We start from the raw sequence: 22,075 nt of genomic DNA on the forward strand, positions 1-22,075 counted from the left end.
ATGTCTGATCTTGGTCCGTTAGTACCTCGTCCTACCCATCTCATTGGCAAACGGTTCTCTTTTGGATTTTCACTTTCTTTTGATTTGGACTCTTCCCTATTGGGTCTTGAAATATCTTTTCCAAGCAATCTCCTTGTTCCCTCCTCAAGGTTGCCACGATCTTCCATATCATGGTATACTGTGAATGGGGCAATCAGAGCGTAAGGTCTTGATCATGTCTTTTTCTTGTTTTCTTTTCTGCTTGTGGGTTACCCAATTTCATTTCCACACTACTTCCTCTGAGATTCATGTGTGATACTGGGGCAATCCTTGCGTGTTTGTTTTGAGTTAGTTTGTTAGTCCTCTGGACAGTTGGTGAAAAGGCCTTGATGTTCTTGGTAACCTTGGCAATTAACCAACAGTCCTATAGCAAATCTAGTGCTCAACTACATGGTGGTACTTCTCTTTGAAGTATCCCCCTGCTCAAAAAGCTTCAATGGTTTTCCTTCATCTCCATTATCCCCCATCCATATCCAACATCCGTCTCTCCTACCCCAGCTTATGCATCAGTATCTCTTTGAATCACTCCTCACGTTTAGCTTTAGGGATCCAAAATCCTAGTCTTAGGGATCCACCAATCCAAATCAATCCACCAAGCCTCATCTTTTGAGATACACAATCCTAGTCCTAGGGATCTCTGAAACCCATCTTCCACCAATCTAACTCTTTGAAATCCTATTGCATCAGCTTTATAATCCCCTCATCCATCTCCCTATCCTGGGTTCCTTTTTATAGTGCTTCTCTCCTTCATCCTCCATCTTCCCTAAAGTCTTAAGCTTGCTTCCTCTTGTGCATTTGATTCTCCTTTATCATTCTCCCATAGTGAGAGTTTGAGCTAATTCAGCCCCTTCTCTTTGCCAATCTGAGTTTCCTTGCTCATCCAAGATTCTTGTAATTTTCAAGAAGCCATCGAGCCTCGCTTTCTCTCCCCGCCGCCTTCTTGAAGGGGCATCTCACAGTCCATTCTCTCCTCTTCTGCTCTAGCCTTGGGCATCTTATTTTCTTATCTTTGATGCCATGCCACTTGCAGCATCACATCAAAGAGGGGCAAAATGTAGACACCTAAAAACATTTAGAAAATAAAGTATTTTTATTTTTTGAAAAATTCCTGATGACATCATTATTAATTAATTAATTAATTAATTAATTTTTATGCCATTAAATCTCTTTATCTTAATTAAAAATATTTAATTAAGGAATCCCTCCCAAAAATGTTTAAATCTTATTTAAACATTATTTCCTTATTTATTAATTATTTAATTAATAAATTGACCAAAAAACCCAAAATAAATACAAAATTTATTTTTTCTCCAAAACTTGGCCAATTTCCTTAAGACCACTAACCTCTTCCAAAATCTTCTAATCCTTCTTTAATTTTGATTAAAGGCTAATCCCATCATTTCCTACCCCTAATCCCAACTCAAAATATTTAATTAAGATTAAATATTAATCTTCATGTTTATTAAAAAAGTTTTAATAAATATCTCCTCAACCCAAACCCTTGAAATAAATAAAACTTTATTTATTTCCTAAAGATCTAATTTATCCTCATCCTAAGAAGTTCTAGACTCTTCTAGAAAGTCTTCATCCTCATCCTAGGAAATTCTAGACTATTCTAGAAAGTCTTTATCCTCATCCAAAGTCTAGACTCTTCTAGAAGATGTCTTTAAACCTAATCCTAATCCCTTCCTAACCTTGTCACATTCTCTAAACATGGGTTAAGACTTACTAACCCAGGCCAAAGTTAACAAATATCTCCTCCTTCACCCGCCCTCATTAAATGCCATCCACTTGCCTATCCCTAAGCTAATCCTAAACCATCCTAATCCATCCTCTAATCATTTTCACAATCCTAAGCAAGCTTAGAACTTTTCTAATCAAGCCCAAGTCAAAATTCCTCTCATCTCCTTCAAAATATCCCAACTATAAAACTTTATGAAGCCCACTAGGCCATAAATGACTCTTCCAAGCCCTTTTATTGCTCTTATAAGCCATTATGAGGGTCTTTATAAAAAATTTATCCCTTGAGCCTCATTTGTTGACTCATCCTTCCCCTTTTCTCCATCCTCTCACCCTGTGACATGTGTCACTCTCTGATTGGCTGTAAGGAAGCACAATCCATGTGCTCTCCTCTCATGCAATCTGAGCCCTCCATGAGCTTTTTCCCATCTTTGCATCTTAGCCCTCAATCCCTCAAGCCCTTTGCCTATTTAAGGAATCCTCTCCCAAGCCATTTTAACACAATCCATGAAGTAAAGTCATAATGCCATTTTAAGAAGTCATTTTACATCAAAACCATACACTCACACCCAAATTTCAACTCCATTTGAAGCCCTTTTTGAAGCATAAAGCTTGAGCATACATCCTATCTATTTAGACAAAGCTACTCAACAAGAGAGCTTCTCATTGAGAGAGCCCATTAATGGCTCATATTCTCAATTGAGAGCTCATCTTAGTCTATCTTGAAGTTTATGAATTTTGTTTAGTTTGTAGAAGCTTTATTTACATTTTGTTTCTATTAGCATACTAACATTTCTCATTTACAACACCTTCTCAAAATAATTAGCCTAAGATAAAGTCCATTTCCTATTCTTCCTATCTTTGCATCTTCATACCAAGGATTTTTTTTTCTACCCCCAAATCCTTCATAGCAAATGCATGTGCTAACTGGCACTTTAGCCCCTTAATATGATCCATGTTAGACCTAGCTACAAGCATATCATCAACATATAAACATAAAACAATGTAGCTATCATCATCCAACCTCTTAAAATAAACATAATTATCTGAATGACACCTATTGTATCCATGCTCATGCATAAACCCGTCAAATTTTAGATACCATTGCCAAGGTGCTTGCTTCAAGCCATATAAACTTTTCTTCAATCTACACACTAAGTTCTCCTTACCTTTGATCTCAAATCCCTGTGGCTATGCCATATATATCTCTTCATCAAAATCACCATGAAGGAAGGCTATTTTAACATCAAGATACTCCAAATGCAAATTTTCAATAGTCATAATACTTAAAATAGTGTGAATAGAAGTCATTTTAACAAAAAGAGAGAATATCTCATCAAAATCAATGCCTTTTTTTGTGCAAATTCTTTTACAACTAACCTAACTTTAAATATTTTCTTACCTCCATCCTCTTCTATCAACTTCTAAACCCATCTATTCTATAAAGCCCTTTTACCTTCAAGCAACTTGAATAAATCTCATGTCTTATTTTTTAGAAAAGAGTCCATTTCATCTTTCATTGTAGACTCCCACTGAATCTTAGTATCCACCTATACAACTTCATCATAACATTAAGGTTCACTAGCATCGGTTAATAAAATAGAATACAAAGAGGGAGAAAATCTTTCTAAAGGTCTAATTAGCCTTGTTGACCATCTGACATTCATTGGTGTGTGTGGTATTTGTTGTTACAATTGTTGCACATCATGAGGAATCGCTGGAAAATCATCTTTTGGAGTATCATCTAGCACTACATAATCATATTCTTTCTTCTCATGTTGTTGTAGCAAATCTTTGTACATTACTTTCTTATTGAATATGACATCCTTCCTTCTTATAATTTTACTCTTTTCAAAATTCCAAAGCCTATAATCAAATTCATTAATGCCATATCCAACAAATACACATTTCTTTTGCTTAGCTTCTAGCTTGGTTCTATTTTCAGAATCTATATGAGCAAATGCTTCACAACTGAAGGTTTTAAGAAAAGAATAACTCACCTTCTTACTAGTCCATGCTTCCTCTAGAATACTATAGCCCAAAGGACTAGAGAGACCTCTATTAATCAAATATATAGCAGTATTGACAACCTCTACCTACATGTGTAATGACAACCAACATGCAACCTCATGCTCCTTGCATGCTCCATTATAGTCCTATTCATACATTTAGCCACTCCATTTTCTCGTGGAGTCCTTGGAATAGTTTTCCATCTATGAATATGAGCAATACTCTTCAAATTCATGACTGCAATACTCACCACCAATATCAAATTTGAGACATTTTAATTTTTTACCAGTCTCATTTTCAACCAAGCAATTCCATTTCTTAAAAGTTTGAAATACATTAGATTTCTAAGGAAATAAATCCATACTTTTCTAGTTGCATCATCAATAAATGTAACATAATAATGAGAGCCACAAAGGGAAGATACTTGAGCCAGTCCTCGTACATTTGTATGTACAAGCTCTAATTTCTCCCTTTTATTTTCCTTCTTAGTCTTCACAAAACTCACTCTTTTTTTTTTAAATATACACACAACTTTCACAGAAATTCATATTAACTCATTTTAGACCTGGTAAATTTTTTTTGAATGAATTACTTTCATACTTTTCTCACTCATGTGTCCAAGTCTGTGGTGCCACAATGCTATATTTGAATCTACAGTAGCTATTTGTTCTCCCTACTTAATAGCAACAACTATTCCTAAACATTTATTTTTCTCTGAAATAATTAAAGTAGAAGAAACAATATGACTTGTACAAAGATATAAGGTGCCTACTTTTAGACCTTTTGCTACTACAAGGGAACCTTTTGAAATCTTCCATTTTTTATCATTAAAACTAACTACACAACCCTCATCATTAAGTTGCCTTGCTGAAATTAAATTTCTACTCAGCCTTGGAACATGTCTTACCTCATGTAGTAGCCAATGATTCCCATTCTACAACATAATCTTAAATTTTTTCCTTTCCAACAATCTAACAGGGTTCATTATCCCCCAACTAAACAAGCTCAAAATCCCCTTAGACATAATCAATGAAATAATGTCTATGAGGTATAGCATAAAATGAAGCAGCAGAATCTAAAGCCCATGAATCATCAATACTTTCTAAAGATAGAAGCAAAGCACCCTCTTTAGATTTGTTACTTACCACATTTGCCCCATTGTCTCCATCTTTCTTTTCTCCTTCATTTTTCTTTTGAGTCCAACAGTCTTTCTTCGTATACCCTATTTTACCACAATACTAGTAGTCGTTTGGTCCTCTTGATTGAGACTTCCTTCCCTTTGACTTTTCTCTTGATTTCCATGATTTCTAGAATTATTTCCTCTTTTAGTCATTCTACCTCTGCTTTGTGTGTTCAAAGCACTTCCTGATGTAGATCCACCTAAGGATTTCCTATGAGTTTCCTCACTCAAAATGACACCAATCACATCATCATATTTTAGGGTACTAGATCCATAAACAGAATTACTCACAGCCATTACCAAGCCATTCCATCTTTTAGAAAAATAACACAAAATCAAGAGAGCCCTAATTTCTTCATCAAAATTAATACCCATAGAAGATAACTAACTAGTACCAATATTAAACTAATTTAAATGATTTGCAATAGATCCACCTTCTACCATCTTCATATTAAATAAACTCTTCATGAGAAATACCTTATCTAAAGTGGAGGGATTTTCAGTCAATTTCACTAGGGTTTCTATCAACTCTTATGTCATCTTTGCTTTTGTTATATTAAATGCCACCGATGGTGCCAAGCATAATCAAATGCTTCCAAAATGCCTTTCTGTCTAAAAGATCCCACTTGTCATTTGTCATAGATCCCTGATTCTTAGTTTTTCCTTCTAACAGCTTCCATAAATCCTTTTGATAGAGATAGTCTTCCATTTGCACACCTGTTAAACTTGTCAACCCTTAGCTTACCCTCATCTACCATCGCTCCCACTCAACTATGAGACTCCCACTCAATTGTGAAACTTTCCTATAGAGGATAACTAAAAAAAAACTAGGCTCTGATACCACTTGTTAGGATTTAACCACAAACATAATTAAAAATTATATGCAAATATAAACAAAATCAAAAAATAATAGATCACATAGGAAAGAACACAAAACACCAAGATTTAATGTGGTTCACCCAATCCTTGGTCTACACCCACCAAACAAAAAGTCTAGTATTATTACAATCCAATGATTACAACCTGATTACAATCCATAATCCCTTATAGCTCAATACAACTACAAGAACTAATTTTTGCATCACACCTAATGAAACAATCCCTAACCCTAAGACCTTTTATACAAGTATTTTTGCCTCTTTAGGGTTAAAATTAGTTACAACATGTCAACCATAAATTGGTGAATATAAACAATAGCCAATTGGTGAATATTAGCCATTGGCGAATAGTAGCCCAATTTTTTTTTTGGGGTGATGCCCTGAACCCTAAAGAATTTATGAAGTATGTACAATACTTCCCTGACTAGTCACCACAAACTAACATCTCTCTCTCTCTCTCTCTCTCTCTCTCTCTCTCTCTCTCTCACACACACACACACACACACACACACACACACACACACACACACATTTTGTTCAACATATTTATAGGAATTTATGGATCCTACTTTATACGGAGCAACTCTCCAAATATGAGTTGTTTGAAAACTCTTACTATAGTCCAAACTATAATTACTTCCAATTATAGGATTTTTTGGATTTTATTTTATAGGTTAGAAATTAGGCTAGGGCTTGCTAGAACTAACTCCATTTGATGCATAAAATTGATCTATTGGTTTGGTGACCTCCTACAGACCAAGAATGAACTGACTCTTGTAAATAGAATTTTACAATCTTCTTTTATAATTTCCACACCTCTAATGAGATTACATTTCTACTTTAGTTTTTTGAGTAAAGTTTATTTAATAAATTTAATAGATTAGTTTCATGAATTACATTACTATAATTGATTAGTTAGTAGAAATGTGAAGTAACTAGATAGTAAAAGTATGATACAAACTTAAAACTCCAAAATAAATTGAAACTACATGATTAAAAAAATAGAAATAGAAATAATAATAAGGGATTTTATGATGCAGAAACATCTTGGGTTGTATTTCTATCATGCTGAGTACATATGTGCTCGATTTATTAGTATGAACATGTTCAGTGACTTTGTTGCTAATTGGCTTAGTGAAGGTGTTTCTATCTTCGTTCACCAAGTAGCTCAAGGTCTTCTTTCACCAAGTGATTATGTTTCTATGTTCATTGAGTGCCTTGGTGACTGTTTGTTGTTGTTGTTTGGTGATGTCTTGTTCTTCTTTTATTGAGTCATCTATTTGGTTCTTATTTGTGAGTCGACTTGTGTATTTAATTCGAGGTTGTGATTTAAACTATTGGATTGATCATTGGAATTTTTGTAGATTGTTATGTAGTCAATCTTCTCCATATCATTCTTCTATACACCTTTTTGGCAAGTATAAATATAGGATCTTGGTCTAGGTTTTGAGGGAGTTAGTGAGTTCAGTAAACAAAAGATGGGTGTTAAAATCTATAAAAGGAGGTCATAGATCTCACATGGTGGAGGTTATTTCTTGTGCATTTGAATATTTGTATTGGTCATAACACAGAAGGCCTCAAAACTAGGAATGTATGGTAAAAATTTGATGAATCAATGGAAAATTGTTGATTCTCTCTCCTTTCTGACACTGTCTCTTTGTGCTTGCTTCCATTGTGTTAACTTTGCAAGGTTGGTTGATTGCTAGACATGATTTTGGCCCTAGTTATCATCTCTCCTTGTATTAGGTGGTACCAATGCCTAGTTTTATCCTTGTAGAGATTAGATCATGTAGAACCTTAAGTGGATTTGGTTATATGTTAGTAGATTTGAGATTTGATCTATAACTTGTAGAGGGTTACGATCTTGCATAAACTTGTTATCAAAATGGTTCATGGTAGAGGAAATGTTGATAATGCTAGTATGGATATGTTGAGATAAATTATAGCCATATTAGATGTTGTTGAGATAGCCTAAAGGAGAGGAGTACATCTTGATGATGTGAGTGATGATGAAGGAGTACCTAGAGCACCAAACCCTAACTCTAAACTGAGGTGGAATCTGATGAGAAAAGACTATTGAGAGTTTTGTCTAGGGTGCAATCTTAAATCTATTGTTGAAGTTACAAGATATGATGGAATATTGGACACCAACACTCTATTGGATTGGATCTTTGAGATGGAGAAATTCTTTGAATTTGAGGGCACCCTTGATAATAGGAAGGTAAAGATATCAATCCCCAAGTTGAAGGGTCATGCTCCACTTTGGCGGGAGCATTTTCAAATTGATAGACAAAGGAAAGGAAAAGAGAACATCAAGACATGGTGGTGAACAAATTGAAGAAAAAGTTCCTCCCTACTAATTACCAAGTCAATTTGCTAAGAAAAAGGATACGAGTGTGAAAGAATATAGTGAGGATGGAATAGAAATTAGATCTAAACCTATTGATGATAGGGCAAAGAAAGTGGCTAGGTATTTGAATGATTTGAGAACTACAATTCAAGATGAGATCAATTTTGTAAAATTGGATAAGGTGGAAGAAGCATATCAATATACCTTGAAAGTTGAGGAGATCTTGACAAAGAAGCATGACCAAAGACAAAGAGGTAAATGAGGAAGATTTCTCTCATGATCCATGCTCAACATATATACGTATATATATATATATAAAATAAAAAATATAACACATATGGATTGTTCCAACTTATACATTCCTTGAATAGATAGCTAAATTCTTGACATGAATTTATATATTAACAAAAAATGTTTGTTATTAAATAAATTATACAAATAAATAATATTAATTATAATCATATGTTAAGTAATTAAATAAAAATAAACAAATAAAAATTCTAAAGTGTAAATATATAAGTAATAAATACAATAAGATATTAATATCTCTAAAGAAATTAAGTTCTAATTATTATTTTAAATAAATACAATGTAATTTCAAAAAATACAACTTAGATAATCTAATATTTAATCAATATAAATTATTTATTTAATTATGTAAAGACCTTTATTCTAATACAAAATTAATGAAGTTTTAATCTTGGAATGTCATTGTAAGACTAAATACATTATTTGTTAGAGAATGACAATTACATGTAAAACAACTACAAATTACCATACAAGGACCCTAAATTACTTAAAAAATATATCAAGATTATTGCCATCGTAATGTAAATATCATCAAATTAAATGAAAAGATATTCACGAGATACATCTCTTCACCAAGAGACACCATCTTAATAGGTATAAATATTGTAAGGAATACTAAGAGGAGAGTAAATTATTCAACTAGATATAAAGAAGAGAAATAAAAGAGAAACTAAAGGAGGAAATGAAGGAGGAAATATATATGACGAAATCAAGGAGAAAAAAAATAGAGGAAAAAAAATATAAATTACATTCTCTCTAAAGATATGGAAAAAAGGGGCACTTAGCATAAAAGTAAAATCGTTGGGTAAGAAAAAGCAACGTGGAAAATTAGTAAAGGTAAATACATTAAAGAAGTTCCTTTCCTAAAAGGTATATAAAGTTGACTTTTTTATATTCATGTTTTTTTAAAATATAAAATATTTAAGAATATGATTAATAGAAAATAATATAGTTATTTATGAATTAATTTGGTCATATGAGATATTTTAATACGAGCAATCAATAAACTCATTATATATAATATGGAATTATTTGGATAATAGATATATTATAGTTATAAAAATACTTATCTACTTTAATTGTTTAATCCCTTTCTAATGTGACTAAGTAGATAGGGAGTTCATGAGAGAAGTGACAGAGTGATTTTGTTGCAGTGAGGAGAAGATTCCCAAAATAAGCTTTGTTCTTGGAGATTATTTCTGCACTTCAATCATGTTAACTCTACCATTTGTCTTAGGGTTAGGGATTTGGAGATGAGTAAAGAATTAAGACTTGAGAATGAATTATAAGTTAATTATTATTTATTCTATGTATGATGATGGTAAAGAGTTGAAGTTCTCTTTGAATGAAATAAATGTAATCTAAACCTTAATTGAGAATTTTGAGAGTATTCAAGTAGGACCCTATTAGGGCTCATTACAATCTCAAAGAGGTAGAGGTAGATCTTATGGTGAAAATACTAGATTTGAGAATGTTGTGCAAGATAAGAAAAAGTCCAAGTGGAAATGTGGTAGTTCTTATTGAGGGAGAGGTAGTTCTTACTGAGGTAGTTATGGAAGAGGAGGATATCATTGAACCTATTTCAAATGTGGTGAAGAAGAACATAGAGCCTTTAAATGTAAGAGGACTAAAAGTAGTAGTAGGAATGTTATAGTCCAAGGAGAATCTATAAGGCCACTAAATGGACTTGAAAAGGGGGAAATTTTGATGATGATAACTTTGCATAATGAGAGAACTTATGAAAAATCCATCATGAGGAGAAGTCTTTTCAAGGCTAGATGAAACATTGCAAGAAAATTTTGCAAGGTAATCATTAATAATGGTAGTTTAGAAAATTTGGCATTAGAAGAGCTAGTTAATAAGTTGTAGTTGTAGGGGATGAGATGCCCTAAACCCTATCAAGCTACTTTGATCGAGGATGAGAAGAAGTTGCTAGTAAGTGAACAATGCCCTATGAAATTCAAGATTGGGAATTACCATGATGAGGTTTTATGCATATTGATTGTTTCCATATACTTTGGGATAAACCCTGATAGTATGATAGACAAGCATTGCATGATGGTAGATTGAATTAGTATGTACAATTTGGGGAAATGGAAAGAGGCAAGTCTTGTTACTTTTGATAGAGGAACCTGATGAAAATCATTGTACTACAAAACACATTTGTATGGTTAATGGAAATCAGTTTTTGAAGGATATAAGGAAAGAAAAAGTTTGTTTTGGTGTGATTCCTAGTGCATGAAATAATGATAGTATTGATCAAATTCCCATAGAAGTTAAAAAAAATGTTCACTAAGTATTAGGAGATTATTTTAGAGAATGTACCTGATGGTTTACCACACATAAGAGTATAAGTCACTGTGTGGATTTGATTCCCAAAGCTAGTTTTCCAAATAAAGAACCTTATAGATTGACCCCTACAAAGAATAAAGAACTTAATAGGCAAGTGCAAGATTTGTTACACAAAGGTTTGATCTAAGAAAGTTTTAGTCTATGTGATGTACCTATTGTATTGGCACCTACGAAGAATAGTGAGTGGAGAAAATGTATTGATTCTAAACCTACTAACATAATAACAATGAAGTATATGTTTTCTATGCCTAGGATGGATGATATAATGGACTATTTCAGTGAAGCAACATATGTTACTAAAATTAATTTGAAGAGTGGGTATCATCAAATCAAAATTAGAGAAGGTGATGAGTGGAAAATTTCTTTCAAGAAAAAAAATGGTTTGTTAATCCATCGAGAACTTCATGAGGTTGATGAATAAAGTTTTGAAGAAATTCTTCAGTAAGTTTGTGATTGTTTATTTGGATGATATTTTGATATTCAATAAGACTAAGAAAGAGCATCTTGAGCATATTAGGAAAGTGTTGGAGAGGTTGAAAGAGGAGAAGTTGTTGATTAATTTGAAAAAGTATTCATTCATGAAGGAGGAGATTGTGTATTTGGGATTTGTAATTTTAGTTGATGGATTGAAGATGGATCCTGAGAAGGTTAAAGAAATTCTTGAGTGGTCTACACCTACAAATGTAAGTGAGGTAAGGTCATTTCATAGGTTAAAATGTTTCTACAGAAAGTTCATTAAGAATTTTAGTTCAATTTGTAATGTAATGACTGAGATAATGAGAGATGATAAAAATTATTTCAAATGGACACATGGAGCTGGTAAAATTTTTGCAACTTTGAAACAAAGGGTTGCTAAATTACCTATGTTGGATTTACCTAAATTCAATAATGTATTTCAAGTGGAATGTGATGCAAGTGGTAGTGCAATTGGAGCTGTGTCAAGTCATAATGATAAATTTGCTGATTTCTTTAGTGAGAAATTGAATAGTGCTAAAAGGATGTATTATGTGTATGATCAAAAGTTCTATGCTATTGTTCAAGTTTTGAAGAAGTGGAGACATTATTTGATTCCTAAGGAGTCTGTATTGTATATTGATCATAAGGCTTTATAGTATTTGGGAAGTCAACATAAGTTGAATCAAAGACATACAAAGTGGTGTGATGGACCATTCTTTCACAAACAAATTTGATTGTCTTCTCTTCCACAAAAACCTCTAGATTTATCAATGACTTTTCATTATTAGACACTGATAACACACAAATCTATTAAACAAAATTAGATTGCACACATTTGTTAAATATTAAGAACTTCTAGTGATACAAAAATATTTGAAGAAAGTCGAAAGAAAATTCAATATTTCAAAGAATAGAAAATCTAATATGAAATTGGATATCATAGTAGAAAGAAAACAAAATCTCCATAATATTTACCAGTATTTAAAGTTTAAATAGAGCCACAACTACCATGAGCTGGTAACAAAAAATTTGAGTACAATTTTTATTGGCATTACTACTTTAGATACACACATAAGATATTTTAGGAGATTCTATGGATCTCAGAGAATAGAAAATTGAATGCTCCACTTTTGATGAAAAAAATGACTTTATATGTTGTACAAGAATTATGTGTTGGATGTTTCTACAGATGGTAAAGTAAATGTTCCATTTTAAATTTCCTTGTAGACAAAGTTAACTAAAAAAGCTTTTATTTTCTTACTATGTAGAGCAATTGATATCAAGGACTTACAGAATAGTCATACAAGGATTGTGAACCACTTTGTTAATTTGAGCATCTCTGTATCCTTTGCTATAGGTGGACTTGATCTCTGGCAAGCTTATTTTGACTGTAATCTCTGGCAGGTAATCTATAATATATTGCAAGCCTAACATCTTTGCAAAGGACATTTTCATTGTGAAGTGACTAAAAAAAATTCAATCAAAGTCAAATTTGACAAAATAATTCAAATAGGAAAGCTTCTCTGCAAAAAATACACAGAATTGAACCAAAAGAACTTTCATTGTAACTTCAATCAGTTTGACAAGGACAAATTTATCCTCACATTATTGAAATTTTTTCATATCAAAACAAGTAGTATGCTAATCATTTCTTTGGTAGTACATATTTTGAATTTTTTACAGTTGGTAGTTTACTTGGAGTTAAATTTGTTTAAACCTCTCAACAAATTTTAATGTCTTAAATTTGTCTAGACCTCTCAACAAATTTTAATGTCTAACTCCTTAGAAATCTTCTCCTACATTCTCTTCCTATTATTCCAAAGCTATGTCAAGTGGAGTTGAAGGAAAATGACCCAGATATGCTTCAAAAGGTGACTAATTTGTTGAGAATGACTTGCTTTATAATAGAAATGTTAAATTTAGGGAAGTGACACACTCCAAGATTGAGGATGCTAATTCTTTTATCCTCTTATGAGTTGCACCGAGTTCATGTTTATCACATGTGCATGGTCATTTATCTGTGTGTGACAGGAAACACTCTTCTTGAGCCTTGTATCCTTGTGGACCAAAATTTCCCAACAAATTTGATGTCTCTACTTCAAACAATAGACTCAGAAAGCCCAAAGTAGACCCTATGCATTAGCAAAGAACATCACTCAACATCTTTGTTGCTTGATAATTTTTCTTGCAAGGAGATGGCATTCACATTTTGGTAAAATCTAACTACTGCCACAAAAAAACAATCCTACATTGTCCTAAGATACATACCTAGGTTCTCCTTCAATTGCTGCATCCTAGGACATCCTAGGAATAGATGTCTAGGAGAATTTGACATTAATTATAGAGGCAATTTGACTTGAAATCTCAGAATACAAGTTTGGCATAAGAATTCTCCTAATCCTTATATTTTAAGATACTATAATGTATAAAGACACACCTTATCCATATTTTCATAAATATTTCAAATCTCACTACATATTTTGTTTTTCCCTGTTTTTATATAGCTATTCCTTTTGTCATGCACTAACCATCCCTTTTACGGATTAGCAGGATTCATGCTCATACAATTTACAATACAACCCTGGAACATTACCAAGTACACATTCTATAGTTATAACTCTCCTTTATGATAGAAACTAAGAAAAACCTCAAATTGGCCAAAGAAAAGTTGAATTTCCAACAAATTGGCTTTCAAATGAGCATGAATTAGAAGTAACAAATTAGATCTTCTTGATATGACAACCTTATAAGCTAAAGTTGCTCAAAATTATAGGAGGGGAGATACTTGGACCAAGTAACCATGGGTCTTACAAGGATCTAGCAGATAGGTTATATATTTGGTTAAGATACTACTAAGGTTGCTAGTGCATAACACAATTTCATGTCTCGGGTTTGTAGAATGTAGTGGGACAAAAAGTTTTAAAATATCAAGATCCTTGCATTCCCTAGATGATAGAGGTTTTATTCTAATTCTAGACAGATACGAGAAGGAATTAAGATCAAAGGAGCTACAAAAATATCTCATTTAGTCAAAGGCTTTGTCATTGGACAATAGTACAATACCATGTAGGAAGGCCCCAAAATATTGGAGAACCTAGCACTACAATTGCTTTAGGGAAAAGAAATTTGAAGAGGAGAATTTTGACAATGCTAGAAGATAAACTACTTTAGCCTTAGTTAATGATTCTTTAAAAGGTTTTCAGGAAGTTTGATGGTTATTTATTGTTTATGCTAGGTTGATGAAGTTTATGTTTATGTCAGCCAATTGTATGTTTTCATAAGACTTTTTCAAAAGCCAAATATACCACATTCAAAAGACAAAATAGGTAAAGTAGAATATTAGCTAGAAAGAATATTAGGTAGGATAGAGTTGATTTATATGTCCAGGTGGACACTGGCTATGTCCTATGACCATACTATGCTTGGGCAACCTTTTTTTTGAGTCAATGCCCACAACTTTCTCAAATATTCTTGATGGGCCAGAGACGTGGAATTTTTTAACCTATAAACTTTCTAAAGTTCCTTGGATTCTTGATGGGCCAGAGACATGGAATTTGTTAATCTATAAACTACCTAAAGTTCCTTGGATTCTAGTGAGGACATCAATATGATAGGAAAATAAAGATACATCTTGTTGTGACAGAATACACTTACTTTTTAGACTAAAATGAAAAGGGTCCTTAGCTTCTCTGACCCTCTTGAACATAATGAAAAAGGTTGTAGGTATATCAAGATTATTTGGTGTAGTAATAAAAAAGGGATATAAAAGGTTGTAATCAAGATTAGATAGGTCCTTTTAGGAGCTACTTTTATGCTTGATCATATGTTGATAACAATTAGTAAGAGTGTCACCATGCACAGTATAAATAACAACTTACAAAAAAAATTATGGAGATTCGAGGGGTTGAAAAATGCATCCTGAAGAAGATATTGAGTAATTTAGATTGAATTGTTAGTCTTATAAATGAATTTGAAAAAATAGTAATTGAGTAATTCAAACATAAGAGTATATTTGGTAAAACAAAGCCTAAGAAGTAAGATGTAGAATCTTTGAGGAATAAATGGTGAGACTCGAACATAAATTACAATATAATCCAATTATAGCTTACTCTAAGGTTTCCTGGCCTTTGCTAAACATATGTAAAGATGCCATAAGAACTATATTTCTCAAAGAGAAAAAAATAGATCCAAACTTCATCTAGATCAAATGTGGTGCTAAAAGGACTGAAGTATTTTTCAGCTTGCCAACACCTAAATTTATCTACGATCATATAAGGCCAATTTATATTGCAGGGAATTCAACTAATAAAATTGATGAAATGAGAACAATTATAAAGCTGAGAAACCTAGACTTATTTGCAGCAAAATTATTTCCATGAACCTAAACAAATCTGGTGCCTTTAATCTTGAAAGAGGCATTTCTTTAGGAAGAAATTTGGTCTATTGTGCAATCCCTCAAGTATGGTAAATCCCCACATATTGATGGTCTTCTTGTAGTGTTTTAAAAAGCCAAACTTAACTGGATATATGCTAAACTTCTGGGTTTCTATATGGAAGCCATTCAAGTATGTTCCCTTTGTAAAGAATTCAATAGAGAAGTTATCAAATTCTTCCCCAAAGATGGAGATGAATCTTTGATCAACCATTTCTATTAGAATGATATTGTAGTATTTACCCATAATTGTCATTTAAGTCACCTAATGCATAGTTCAAAATATCATTATTGACAACTATTGTTGAGGGAAAAAAAAAAGGGTAAATATATAAAGGGAACAAAATGATCAAATATCAAACATTATAGGTAGCCACACATAAATCCCATATCACATTTGCATTGTATGTTATGGGCAATAGTAGTTGTGGATCATTTTAGACTTATGACATGCAAAGTGTCCATTTTATGTTAGTTTGAGCTTCACTTGGTTTCAAGTATACTATAATATTCTCTACTTAACAAGGCCAACCACATGATGGTGGAAGCTCATTTGGCCTCACCCCCCTCCCCCTAACATCAATATAAAGTACCCATAATCATCTAATTACATACTCCATTCATTCATTCATCCATTTATGAACTATAACATTCAATCAATACAATCACATAACATTCATCAATATGATATAAAATTCATTAATACACAATACTAATCAAGACTTCATTAACACATAACAATATTCATTAACATAAAATAAAAATCTGTATTAATACACATCAGTCATACATAATTACTTAAAACAAAGTTCTTTCATTATCCAACAAGGTTTATCAAAGAAGATTTTTAAAACATCATTTCTTTTTTGTGTTTTTTTGAGCTCTCTTAAGAAAAGTGCTCATAGGAGCATCCATATCTGCATCATTCCCCTCCTCTTCTGGTACGTGTAATTTGTCAAATTATGATGGCTCCCTCTCTTTGGAGGAGCAGGAGGTTGCTGCACTAAAGGGGGCTCTGTTGCAAGAACAAGTGAATGGGATAAATTGGCATACTCTTTTTATTTTTCTAACTATTACAAGTCTATATGAGTACAACATAAAATGCATTTTTCTTACCTGAGAATGCCATATCATGTACATTAACATTTTGATCTGCCATCGTGTCAACATGTTGAACACTTGGAACATGGTCCACTCCTTTAGCATAATGTTCAACATGCTCTGAAATATTCAAAAAAGGATACACATCAAATTCCAATTGAATATGTTAAATTGTATTCATAATTGCAAAATTAATTTCCAATATCAAATTAATACCTCCACTACTATAATGCACATCACGACCTTCGTCACAAGCAGGTTCTGTGGCAGGATATGAAAGCTGCAGTAAAATGTTATGCACATTGTTATGTAGTCAATTTATGTTTAAAACTAATACCAAAAAAGAATCTTCTCAAATATTTAATTTAATTTACTTTTCATCTGATCAATTTACCTATGAGATATCATTTGGTGCACTGGATTCTTGAGCAAGGCTTACAAATTCTTTGCATAGGCATGCAACCACAACTTTATAGCCTTCCTTCAAGGCAATTTTTCTATCTTCATCTGTGACCTCCACATTGAAATCTATGCCCTGTGTTTTTTGCTTGATAGCGTCAGTTTTCCATGTATGGTTTCATTAAACAAAATTGTTTGCAACATTATATTAAAAAAAAAAATGAAATTTCATTTCTCTACATACAAGTTGAGACTGGAGATTCATATAGCCACCAGAGCCAAGTTTTTGTTGGCCAACCTTTTCTACTCTCACTTTTGTAGCCACGAATGTGTCCTGCAATCTATGAACAATTTCAAACATCTTAGATTATATATTTACAAATATCAATAATTAGTGCATGATTACAATGTACTTAATGCTATAATGACATACCTCTTTTTGTCTTGTGTTGCTTCATTATCTCTATCTTCACAAAGCCTTTTCTCCTTTGCATGTTCTATTATTTCATTCCACTCCATCAGTGGAATCATAGGAGGATGGTCGTACTTTGGGTTATCCTTAAGAGCCCTTCTATATTGATCCCTCATAGTCTTTATATGTTTTGCTGCTCTTTTTAGAAGTAGGCCAGTGTCAAAAATGTTTTTCCCAAATTTCTCCTCAATAGATGCAATCAACTAATTTTTTTATTTCACAACTTGTAAATTCCACCTTTTTAAAAACAAATAGATTGTTAGATCAATAGCTTTAATATATTACAATAAATAGAAGAAAAGAAAAATTATGTAGCAATGATATGAAACTACGTACTTTTTACATATGGTGGGTCCAAATAGTCTCAATGTCATATGAAAAAGATGTTCAAAGAAAGCATTATTACCTACAAAAACATAAAGGATTTATCAGTCCAAAATGAGTAATGTAAAAGTAAACTAAATTTACACTTTAAATAATAACAATTTTAAAGCACTTGGAAGCTTTTGTTCTTTTAATAGTAACATAGTTTTCTTATTTAGTAACAATGTCCCTTCATACAAACTAGTACTAATCACACAAACTGCTCCAAGAAATGGATCAGCTTCAGTAGTACTGCTCTCTGTAGGTCTATCAATTGAAACATTATGACAATTAAATAACTATTTTAGCATTGCTCTATGTTGGTCTACCTCCCTACCTATGTCCATGTCTCTCTATGTGTGGGTATATATATATATATATATATATATATGTATGTATGTATGTATGTATGTATGTATGTATGTATGTATGTATGCATGGTGTGTGTATGCATGTGTTTGTGTGTATGCAAGCTTTTGTAGACATCATTTAAGCATTGATATGCTACTTTGTTGTTCATCAACTTGTAGAAAGACATTACAAAATATAGCAAAACAAAGTTTTACTAGTTCTAGTGGGCATAGATGATGATGTTTGCATGGTCCTTGTTGCCGACAATGCAGCAGACAATACTGGACTGCCAACCGAAGGAGGAGCCCACACTTCATCATGAGCTGAAGAATAGAATATTTTTAGCAAAGAAATTTGCAATGGATAAAGATCAAATGGGATACTAGCAAGAAACATCCACAAAAAAAAGGTAAGTTTTATAATGTTGATCAAAACAAACAAAGTGTTACTTACACAAAGATTGTGCACAACAACCCTCACCATGTTCACCATGTGATGTCGCAACTAGCACATATGTCTATACAAGAATACATAAAATTAAGAATCATGATCCGTAAGATACTATAAAATATTAATATCTATTGAGCTTCTATTACAAGTTCATCAGTGTATCTTTGCATAATTTTTTGGGTGATGAATATAGGGTCAATACTAAGGGCAATGTCATGTAGATATGACGCCTGAATTTTAGATTGCATTTGATTAGTGATCATTGTAGCTTTTTCCTATCATTTGTGACATCAAATATCCATATACTTTCATCAAAATAACTCCAAAGTAATAAAGAAAAGAACATAATAATATGACATTTTTTTTTATGTTAGCATTAAAATTTACAATAATTAATGTTTAGCTCTATTGAAGGTGTCTGAGATGGTGCATCCATATCGCCTTGTGAAAAAAATTAGTAAGTCTTAGAAATCAGCAGGGAAATTAAAGTAATAGACTTACCAAAAAAAATATTAAACCCTGGCCTAAAATCACCTTTCTTTGATAGAAGAGTGCTTATATTTGCAGCAAATCCTGTTGGAAATTTTTTTTTTTTATGACTTCTTTTAATGCATCACTTTGTTGCTCTGTTAATAACCAAGGAAGGGCACTTGTATTTATGCAGTCTCCATTGCTATTTGATTCAATGAAAATTTTTAGTTCATGATTTGATCCATGAATTTTAGTACAAATTTTAGCAATTTGTTCTCTATCACACCTTCTATCTAACATTTTTCATAGTGTCTTTGTTACATTATTTCCAATATGTATAGCATCAAACAAATGCATGATTGGGAGATCCATGTAGTATGGTAACTTACTAAATTGAGTAGGATAACTTTTCATTCCTCTAAGAGGTTGGTCATTGATGCCTTGATGACCTTCACAAGCATCAATTACATCATTAATAAATATAAGACAATATCAAAATACAAATTGTAAACTTCGAACGACAAATTGGACATTACCTCGACAATTTAGTCGATCATATTCCAACTTCCATAAATATGGTGTCATTCTTCATGGCCTTGATGATGTCTCTTCTTTCCCATTGAAAAGATATTTTTTGACAATTTGATACCTATATTATTGTGGAGAAAGTGTCTAAAATCATCAAACACCTACTTTCCTTAACTTCTCAAATGATGACATTTTATCTTCGAACCACAAACTGGACATGCACATTTTCCTTTTGTCTAAAGACCTAAAAGATCATGTATAATTGGATCATGTACAATTATCATGTCCAACTTAAGCATTCAATAGTAATGTGTAAGCACTATAACAGACCAAAAATATGTGATCTTAACAATATAACATACTGCAAAAATGAGTTAGCCCAAGGGCATCATGTATTGTCCATACAAGCATCTCATGGAATTGAAATTGTCGATGTCTTATCAGTCTAGAGATGTCATACATAGTGATGTCATTCCATAACTTCAACAACTTATCAATTAGGGCCTCAATATACACATTCATATCTTTAACTTGGTATTTACCTAGCAATTGAATGAACATAAACATTACATAATTATTATAACCATTCTCATGCACTATTTATAAATTAATTTAGATAACTATAAAAAAAAAAAAAACCTGGCACAATCATTGACAACATTATGTGCTCCCTCTTTATGGACATCCAAAGAGGAATGTTATTGTTAATAACAAAAATAGGCCATACTGAGTAAACAAATCTCATATCTCCATATGGATTGACACTGTCCACCGCCAATGAAAGTTTTAGATTACAAGGTTCTTCTTTAAAGTGTGACCATGTTTCTTCTATCTCTTTAAATGTAGAACCATTGGTAGGCATTTGCATAATGTCATCCTAATTTCTATTGCATGCATGGTAATCCATAAATTGTGCCAAGCTAGCACACCTGAATAACCGTTCGAGACGTGGAATAATGGGAATGTACTGAAGAACCTTGTAAGGCACTTTTTTTGTAATTTGATCTAATTGATATCTACTAACATGAAAATTAGAGCATTCTATTGCAAATTCATGTTGTTTATGATATGGAATGTGATCATTGGGACATGCATGTATTGTCTGATACTTCATTGCAATCTAATCCATTATGTTAGATAATTCTCGATACGAACGAGGAAAAATGTTTGATGGTGGTAACAAAAACTCACTACTAATCGACAACAACAAATATGCATTGTTAATATAATGAATAGTAATTTTATGCTAACATTGAAGATGACAAAAATGACATACCTTAGCATACATGACATTGCTACATTGGATATACTATTCATAACCTTTAAGTTCACCAACAACATTATAGCCAAGGGTAGAGTTGTTTGGGAGCCTTTGTGTAAGGGCTCATGTGCCTTCTCAAGTAAAGGTACATCAAGACCATCTTCATCATTATTATTAGATTTACTAGTACCATCATTGGGAGCCTCTTCATCACCTGCCCCAATACCATCTTCTTCAATCATGTCCTCTGGCACATTATCATCTTCTTCCATGGGAGTGTTATCCTTAGCTTGGATATTCACACCTCCATGTTCCTCCAGTAGGAAATCCAGATTCAATAATGGATGAAAATCATGGCCCCCTTCAACATGACCATATTTCCTACAATGACTCTGGGCTGTTGTGATTAGAATTCTTTGATTCTTTAAGCCCTTACACTTTTTGCAAGGACAATAACATTTATTAGGCTTTCTTTGGAACTAAGCCCACAATGCAGCCATTGTCTCATTATTTTGTTCTGGGTTCATATTGTCAAGCGTGGTCTTTCTTCATAGGAAAATATACCTACAAATAAATTGGACATGTTGTAGTTAATGTTTATATTTGTACATATGGAAATTGTTGATTAATGTTTTCAAATGTAACTTAGATGATCCTATAATTTCTAGAAGGCCTAGATGTTTGTAAAATGTGGATTTATAGACAATGTATCTTAGTTATTTGCAAAATGCCTCAAAGATATGTCACAAGCTGAAAGTTACTTAGGTGCTAATAACAACATGCCATGACTAATCTTGATAGCAATGACTAATCTGATTAATGCATCAACTAATGAAGATGACTAAAATATTGAAACATATTAATGCAATCTTCAATCAAGAACATGTGAACTCAAAAGATGGGTAAATCTCAAAAGCTCGTGAGCCTAAGATC

The sequence above is a fragment of the Cupressus sempervirens genome, chromosome 3 (assembly GCF_028749045.1).
Source record: "Cupressus sempervirens isolate cs-2001-9-10 chromosome 3, ASM2874904v1, whole genome shotgun sequence".
In the NCBI taxonomy this organism is placed as follows: Eukaryota; Viridiplantae; Streptophyta; class Pinopsida; order Cupressales; family Cupressaceae; genus Cupressus; species Cupressus sempervirens.